Raw genomic sequence first — 9597 nt, 5'->3', positions numbered from 1 at the left:
ACCTGCATTCTATTGAACGGCCAGCAGGGGGCGACTCTTCTAGTTGCAAAAAGAAGTCCGGCTCCATTAGAAATAATAGTAAAATGATCCTACTTCTCACCTGAATAATTACCTCATTAAACACTTTCCTAAAGAGTTTATGGTCTCAATCGCTAGTTTCACGTCTTCTTCAATGCAGCATGACGTTCATTTAGTAAATTATGGTCCCATTTAGAGGAAAATAGACCATAAAGCAGAGTATGCTTCAGGGCGTATGCTTCGTTTATGATTGACAAGTCATTTCCATGGCAACCTGTCAAACAGGCAAGAGTGACTCGTGTCCACGGCACTGTGTAAATTTAACCAGCGCCGTTAAAAAAGCTTATTAGGAGTTGGCTGTTCACTTTCTCTGGTGAGTACATTTAGTTTTAAGCCTGTTGTTTGCTAGACAAAATTGTCAGCCCTGTTAAAATGACAGTTAACGTGAATTACAGATGCACTTAGCTAAGCAAGCTAACTAGCTCCACATGGAGCCGTTCGCTCTACCGTCTCGTCCGAATATGGTCACGTTCGGTGCCAGTGGTTGCAAAAACTCAACATGGCGGCGCCCTAACGGCCAAACTCGAGGCTTCAAATTGGCAGTCCACGAACCAACGGGTGACTTGACTATGGCAGAGGTTAATCCACCATAACAACAGCTGTGTAAATATAAAGCCTGACTTACATCGTCTCTGACTGTTTCAGGCAACCGCCGTAATGGAATGAAATATGTAATGGACAGCTCCAGCTAGCGTACGTCATTGGCGTAATCGCTGAGTAAATACATAACATAATCCGTCCTGTTTCTTTACGTGAGGAATTCACAACACCCCCCCAAATATTTAGTTTCATCATAGAAAACTAACAACAAAGTAGCATGTTCAGATAATGTTTAGCATTTTTGACTGAAAAATTACTAAGTTTCTTATCAAATTTGTAAATTTCAGTTGATCAACTAATAATAAATCATTTTATTGGTTGACCTCTTAACTTTAATGCAAAAATTACAATTTCCCAGTGTTTTCTAAAGATTTATATTCTTATTAGTAAGGAAAATGCTCTGAAGCGACATCAGATACTTCTGAAAAAAAGTGCACATGAAATTATGGTTGTTGGAACAGACATGTCATATGACGAATTTATCTACTTGTCTTAGTTAATAAATGCAAGAACATTTCAGACCGACACCCCTCCATACATACTTTTTTTAAACAAATTTAAAAACTGAAGGAGACAGAGAAGTGGGAGCAAAAGCCTGTGTAATTAACCCACAAAGTACACTATCAGCTTCAAAAATCCTCTTTACTTCCTCCTCCATCCTTCCCTCTATCTTTCTATCTTCCTTTCTTGCTGTCTCTCTGAAGTCCAGTTGCTAATTAAAGCAGCACATAATGAGAGAGCAGAGGAGGAGGAGGAGGAGGAGGAAAGGGGAGGGTCAGAGGGAGAGACGGAGAAGAAAGGAGTCATGATTCGGGGATGTCACATTCCTATCAAAGGAACTTGTTCTTCAGACATGCAACTCATTTCCTCTTCCACTGAACTGTCGCTGGATTTTCTTTTGTATTCGCTTACTTGTGATAAAATAACTCAAACTTTAAAATGCACAGATTTGGTCGCTGTTTCATTAAGTGGGCTCTGATAAGGAGAAGCAGCTGATGCCTATGGGGTGTTAATTAAGGCAAGTTTCAAAAGTTAAAGACATGTAACATGCAGCCTAAGGACCTCCCCGGAGATGGCAAGTCAACGTTTCAAAATCCGGCCATTTTAAATGAGCTGTGTGAGAAAAGGTGCCTGGCGGGGGGACACCTATGTGCATACTGCTGCGGTATATTTGAAATTCATTATTAAACTGTAGGTGTAACAGAAATATGGTGGTAGTTCCTGCCTACCAGATATGAGCTGAATGAAAATTGAAAGTGTAAAAGGATTAAGAATCAGTCTCTGGTTCCATGGATGCTTTGCTTCACTGTGTCCATTTTGCATCTCTTTGTAATAGTTTTGCGTCTCTTTGTAGTCGTTTGCATTTCTTTGTAGTGGTTTTGCTTCTCTTAGTAGTCGTTTTGCATCTTTTTGTAGTTGTTTTGAATCCTTGTAGTTTGTTTGCATCTCTTTGTAGTTGATTTGCACCTTTGTGTAGTTGTTTTGCATCCCTTTGTAATCATTTTGCGTCTCTTTGTAGTCGGTTTACATCTCATTGTTTCCATTTTGCATCTCTTTATGTTGTTTAGCATCTGTTTGTAGTCATTTTGCATCTTTTTGTGGCCGTTTAGCTTCTCTTTGTAGTCATTTTGCATGTCTTTGTGGTCTTTCTGCGTCTCTTCGTGGCCATTTTTCATCTCTTTCAGAGACGTCTTTGGTAGGCCCATTCAGTAAACCATCCATAGATGTGAACCACAAAGAGGTCCTTTGCGGTCTCGGTTCAAGTGAAAAAAATATTGTCTTGGGGTGATTTTTGACTCGGCCTTGTCTCTGCTGTATGGCTGATGATGAAATGACTTGAAAGATGAGAGACAGACAAAGAAAGACAGAGATATGGAGAGGCAACCAGAAGAGACAGAAGCAGAACAAGACAAAGATAGGAGACAGAGGGAGATGCATAGGCAATAAGGAGAATGTTATCCTGCATCATTACTTTAACACCCATTCTCCCTCTAAAGTCTCATCTTCTCTTTTTATTATTCGCGCTCCCTCTCATCTTTTCTTTCTATTATTCATCTTCTCTCTTCCTGTCTCTATCATTAGTTTTTATCTCTCTGTCTTTCTCGCTTTCTGTTGTTCAGACACTCAGACAAATGAGCCATGAAATACTTGCCATCAAGACACAGAGAGAGTATGTGAGTGTGTATATGTGTGTGTGGGTGGCAGGCTGTGCACATGCATGTGTGTGCTCATTTTGACTTTGGCTTTGAAGTCTGTCAGGTCTACTCGCTGCTCTGGAAGGTAGCCCACCTGTGTTCGATCTGACTTTTGTGATCCAAAAAATAATTTGGCAGGCACAAGATCTAATTGGCTGCTAAAAATTGGAAATTCAATGGCTGCTGCACAGCTGACCAGCCAAGGAGAAAGGATGTTTCATGGAGAACTCAGCCAGAAATTTCACGAGCAAATTCACCAAATTGAAGCACAACGGCAAAGAATGGGCACTACCGTTTGTTACAGTCCAATGGTAAAGATGTAATAAGTAAGATCTCTGAACAGCTCAAACATTATCTAAACCAGGTGCTAAGACCTCTAATTTATAGTACTGTCTCTACTCTCTATTTATTTGGCTTACTTATTTCATGCAGGGGTTAAATTCCCGTCACAGACCTGCAAATAATGTTCATCTTTTCATTACCCAAAACCAACATCTTTCCTTAAACCTAGCCAAATGTTATAGTTGACCAACTGTAACCGTTTTTGCCATCTTTCCTTAAACTTAACTATACCGTAGTTGCCTTGTGCAGATATTGTAGAAGGCGAATATTTACCAAACATTATCAGTGACATAAACTGGGTAAGTTTTCTTGGGAAGAGCTTTGTGATGTGTAACTAATTAAAGTGAAATAAGTAACTTCATGATCTGCTGGTCAAAAGTTGTGATCTAGTCGTCTTAAAACTACCCAGCTTTAGGCTAAATGCCCATTGACCTGCAAATGACCGAATGAATGGTTACTGGGATATTGCTGTTTATTAATGGCTGCTACAGATTGTGCCATGGACCTGTTGATGTTGTAGCAATTACCTGGTTCTTGACAGAGGTCAGTCGAAGCTCTAAATGACGTAATGTCCCATCAAGATAATTAGGTTAGCTTGTTCCAATTAACCAGGCACAGAAGGGACGAAACGCTGATCTGACCAGAGGACAGCAGCCCAATAAACACTGTAGGAAAACAGCAGTGATGGAAACTAAGTACATTTACTCAAGTACAATTTTGAGGTACCTAATGTATCATTATGGATAAAGATACAACTTTATTGATCTCTTGGTGAAATTCACAAGCTACCCGGCAGTATATAAAGTAAAAAAATAACTCCACCTATACCAGCCACAACAATAAAGTAAAGCTGTACTTTTAGCTAATGAGTGTATTTCTTCACTACATACGTAAAAGATGTGAGTACTTATTCCACAACTGGAAAACAGCCTAAAAAGCAAAGTTTAAGGAGAAAAAAAACTGTGAAACCAAGTCTAGCAACATATTTGACTGTTTATGCACAATTTGTCACTCAAATTTCCGTCATCTGCGTTTTATAAATTGCTCTTCGGATGTGCTATTGTCAAACATAGTCAGAACCATCAGTTTAAATTTGTTTGCAGCACAGCCCCGTACCAAATGTTACCCATTCTCACCCTCTTTACACAACCCAACTTTGTAAAATATGCATAAAATTCTGCATTAACCCAGAGGCACTGCCATATGTTTGATCTCTCACTTCTTTAGGCTCCAGCCCACATTCACACACAACATCTTCCCTTGAGTTTGAGCAAGCGTGGGTCTGAAGAAGTTCTCGTCCTTTTAACATGCTGTCATGAGCCACCGCTCCTTACAGAGAGAGAAACACACATCACTTCTTGACCTTTAACAAGCCTTTTTTCATGTATCACTGTGTTCATGTTGTGCACCTTTAATGTTGCACTTCAGCTCACTGTGGGATGAATGATGTCTTTCCAGTTGAAAGGGAAATTGTAAGAATGGTTTCAGAATCATTTTCAGCTACCAGCTGGGCAAGTTTTACACAAATGCAAAAGTCTTTGTTGTCACGTCATCATGCTTTTTATGTTATCTGTGTGCAAGTGTAATAACCGACTGCATCAGCATCCCTGATAAACAATCAATTAATGGCTCTTTTAGTGCGAATGGAAAGAGGCTAATAAATTAATTTCCCCACATGTAGCTACGTGGATGTGATTATGGTAGGCAATGCTAGCCACATACAGCAGCTAGAACGACAGCATCTAATATATTCTTACGCTCCTGGCTATGTACAAACAAGCTGCATCCTTGAGCATGGTTGTGTTGATTTGCAAGACAAAAGGCATTGAGGCATCAATAAAAGTTTTAAAATGTCAATATTACATCTTGTTTTTGCAGCATTTTGACCACTACAGTTTGATGTGTTGATAGAACCTGCTTCACAGTGAAATACAGTTATTGAAATGCTGCAGATTTACGTAACCTAGACATAAAAAAAACTTACTTTTCAACCAAATTTGACCCAGTTTTCACCTTGATGCCTAGTTATGCTCACTGGGTAGTGTCAGCTTACAGAAACAGACAATAAGTTTGTTAGTTCATGCTAATAAAAGCTTCTCCTTCTTCTATCTGCTTCAGTTTGCCTTTAAGAAAATACTAGCCCCCAGCTGTCACGCACAGTCAGTCAGTGCTGGTGCAAGCAACAAAATTCAGCAACAAAAAAAGAAGGTCTAGAGGAGAAAACCTCACTGCAGCCTGAGCCTCTGCCTGTCTTTGTTGCAGTCCCCCAGCACACAACTCTGGCTCCACCAACATGCTTTGACTCTGACAACATTTTATAAATGTGAAGTGATCCAGGAGGTCCCCTGCGCGTACAAACTGGAGAGTTGTTTCGGCTAACTGAAATGCAGCAACTCCAACGGCTGAGTGAGCAGGACTGCTCTCCCCAGAGACAAAGACTTGAAAAGCAGCCAAACTCACCGTGTAGCTCTTGCACCATCAGCTCATGTGAGAATATGTCAGCAACTAACCTAACTTACCTATAGTGATAAACAGAACATTATTAAGATAGACCGATGACTAATACATAAGGTTGAAAAGCTGGAAAGTGTACCTTGCCCTGCCCTTTAAGCTTTGATTGTTTTTGCTGGTTGTTCACATGCAGATCTAAATTTGACTTTAATTATTCACCATGTTTGTAATAAAGCCCTTCTAGGACACAGTAATTAAAATTTCAACTATCATAAGAATCTTTTCAGCTATTATTAGCAGGGAAATAATGCACGTTGTACCTCTAATGAAGCACATACTTGAAATAATGAATCGGTCATTAAGGTAACTGTGGATGCAAACATGAGACCAGGTAGCCGGGCACTCTGTATATGTTTGTCCCTTAAATTCAGTATTTCAAATCTTTGAATTACTTAATTAATTCATCATAAATAGCAAATTGTGTTTCTAGTTGCTTCATTTGCCTCGTCTTTCTCAAAGAGGGTAGCAACAGAGTCCAACCGACTTTTTAAACCAGCATCTGCTCCACGATGCATTTTTTCTCTCTCGTTATGTTAGATTTCATTGATTGATTAAGCAGATAGTTTCATCCAAAGCAGCTTCTAATGAGCCAATTCAAACTGGACAGGAATAAGATAAGATCTAGATTTCATGAAAAATTGCATCAATTGCAAAAGTGCATAATTTTCAAACAAACAGTGTGTTCAGTGCTGCAGAACAAGTGCTGAGTCTCGTCTTTCTGAGATGAATACAGGGATTTTCTGTTAATATTTATGAACATACTACCACACGTTTACCTGTACATTAGTGGCACAGTGTTCCCCATTAGTTACTGCCTTTGTTATCTGCTTGCCTCATTTTAACAAACACAACATGCCTCAGTTTCTATAACCGGTTCCTTCAGTTTCCAGTCATGTCTATGTAAGTCTGTCTGTTCAGCTGAGAGGAGGAAGGGTCGTTCTGTTCTTGACCTAAATCCAATTTCCAGTAAATGAACAAGAGACGACGCATTTGCCCAACTAACGGACCTTGCAAAGTACCAATCAATTTAACCCACTCAGAGAAAATTAAAGAAATTAATATTTTTACATCTACTTTGGGCAAATCGAGCTGCTGTAGGTTTCAGAGTCTGTAACAGTTTATAAACCAAAGTACAAGATAACAGTTGTTTCCTCCATTTGCTATAATGTGGAAGTCTGGATGTCTTCACAATAAATTAATAAACTCTTATTTCCCCCTGGAAGACCAGAACAGCCCACTAATATAATATAATATAATAGTTCCTTTTATCAGAGTTGAATGGTGCATTTGGTAAAATGTAAGAAGGCGGTGGTGGGAAGGTCAACTACATGTTTTCTTGTCCTTTCAATTAGAAGAATGCACTTTTTCTGATTGGATGTTGGCTACTAAACACACATAAACATACACACACACACACACACACACACACACACACACACACACATTTCATTTCACTTCATTTCCCTTTTAATTTAAACCTCTATTGTCCCAGAAGGGATTTTGTTTGTTTGGTTTTAAACGGGATTTACAATGAAAAACATGTAATAATAAAAACAATTAAACAAAATAATAAAACACACGGAAAATTACAGCAGCATGTAATATACAGGCAAAAATAACAAACAATAGCTCCAGTGTCAAAAGCTCCATATAGTCCTATAAAAAGTTAATTATCAGTAGAAAATATGATGTTCTGGCGCAGATAAATGGCTACATTGTTTTGTATGCAGATTAAGCAATGCCATTGCAGTGGGGATAAAGTAATCCCATATTCGTTTACTCTTGAATTTTGGCACGCTGAGATGTTACTCAGAGGGCTCACACAGCCTTAGAGGGGGCAGACCTGGGCAGCCAGGAGCAGCATCAGCTTTCCTCGCCATATGCTTCTCAAAGGTTGAGTCAGTTTTTCCTGCTGCTCACTAATCTGGTTTTATAAGACTGATGCAATTCAAAATGTTTAACGATATGCAATGAAACATGTGCAACAAATGCTGCAGTCTGCATGACTGAGTGTGTTTTCCTTAACACACAGTTTGCAATCAACAGATATTTGCTGTTGTCCACCATTTCAATTTTCTTGCCTTTCATCACAGTAGGTTTCAGAAAAGGCTGTGACCTTGTCGTCAGTTTTTATAGCAACACAGTGATGAATCTGCCATGTGGGCACAACGTGATATAAAGGACGTGTCTATTTTCTCTCTTTTGCAAAAGATTAAAAATGACCTAACTTGACCCCCAAACTTGATAAAAACGTCTATCTACATACTGACTGCGGTTAGTCATTAGTGTTAAGAAAGTACAAGCTTGGAGAAAGAACATAACCCTGAGGGAGACGGAGGAAAAGAGATCTGTCAGTAAGAAAGTCATTTACAGGAGCTGCTCTGCGAGCGTGTTAGGCTGGAAAAAAGCTGCAGAGGAGCTTCACTTCACAAGTCTTCACACTTCAGACTTATCAAGACAGTTATAAGACATTGGAAATCAAATTAGCTACAGCCGACAGCTTTGTTTCAGCAAAAGTAATACATTTCAAGATTCTGAGCTGAGCGAGACATCCTTAAATGGAGATTATTTTATGCTTTTCCTCTCTTTTATCATGTTATTCCTTCAGTCTCAAGTAAAAATGCAAAGTCAAAATGAAACACCCACTTCTGCTAATTGGGTGTTAACACCAAACTCTGCAGCACTAAGCACGTTTTAGCGTCTTTACGATCACTGTCTCGGGTTTCCAGCTGAACATGGGCTGCGGCAGCAAGCAAAATACGCACGCCAACTGCCTGCATTAAACAGCGGAGACCTGAAGTAAACAAGTGTATGGTGAGGAAAGAAAGACTCAACCAGAGCTAAAAGGAGATTTAATTTTGAACTTAGATGAGATCAGGTGGACAGAAACATGACTTCAATGTGATTCTCGTGTTGCTCCGTGCTGATGAAATGTCAGGTTTGTTTTTCTGTGTTTCAGTTTTCGAGTTTTTTTGCCCCCCTAGAAGTCAACAGTTGCTTAAAGAGGTGGTATTATGCTTTTTGGCTTTTCCCCTCTCCTTTATTGAGTTATATATCTTTTTTGTGCATGTAACTGGTTTGCAAAGTGAAAAAGCCCAAAGTCCAGCCCAAAGGGAGTTCCCATCTCCCACAGAAAGCTCTGCTCTGAACCGCCTGAAAACAGCTCGTTTGTAGTCCAGCCCTTCACTTCCTTTACTTGTGACGTCACAATGAAAACACGTCATTAAGCTTGCCAAGCGGCTAGCGGGGTCAGGCACGCCCTCAAACCAAGCTAGTCTGAGCGGAGGCTTGACTGTTACAGCTGTACCTGCTTCCGGGTACTATTTTTCGTAGCCGCCCCGTCACAGAGCCCTCTGCTCCCGCCGTCACACAGACCAGCTGGAAGGTTTTCATACCGCTTATCTGTCTTTACATTCTGAGCAATGTTGAAACGTTTTAACCGTAGATATATTTTAAGAGCTGGTGTGTGTGTCGGATTGAACATCTCGGCAGATGTGTGTGGCGTTGCCATGATGACAAGCTACGTACTATCTTTGGGTACTATCTGCAATGGAAAACAGAGCAGGGCCGAGTAGAGTCGAGTCTATCGATTTGCGCTATGGTAGCATTTTTCGGCAAGGCAGCATAGATCGTCAGAACTAATGGTAAGATGTGGAACAATGATGTTGTGTGGTGGCTTTGATTTGGATCACAATACCTTGTTTCTTACGACCCGCCCTTCTCTGCTTCTGATTGGCTAGTAGGAAAATGTGCAACTAACCAACAATGATTTTGTACAACTAAGATGCATCACTCTGTAGCTCAAGAGCGGAGCGTACAACACATAGGGTGAAAAGAGAAGCTGCAGCAATGTGCAGTATGGGAAAAATAA

At 40.0% G+C, this 9597-nt stretch overlaps 1 protein-coding gene across 1 annotated transcript in view; it reads left to right on the top strand.

The window, feature by feature from the left end:
- The first annotated feature begins 357 nt into the window (after nucleotides 1-357).
- The window catches only part of LOC123980666, a 49286-nt gene continuing 40046 nt past the window's right edge, over nucleotides 358-9597 (top strand). Inside the window, exon 1 of the mRNA XM_046065190.1 lies at nucleotides 358-391. The gene's annotated coding sequence lies outside the window, so the exon portion shown is untranslated. The remainder of the gene's footprint in view (nucleotides 392-9597) is intronic.

This window comes from Micropterus dolomieu, linkage group LG12 (assembly GCF_021292245.1).
Source record: "Micropterus dolomieu isolate WLL.071019.BEF.003 ecotype Adirondacks linkage group LG12, ASM2129224v1, whole genome shotgun sequence".
Taxonomy (NCBI): Eukaryota; Metazoa; Chordata; class Actinopteri; order Centrarchiformes; family Centrarchidae; genus Micropterus; species Micropterus dolomieu.
Note: the sequence above shows the minus strand (reverse complement) of the source record. Positions and strands in the feature narration are given on the sequence as shown.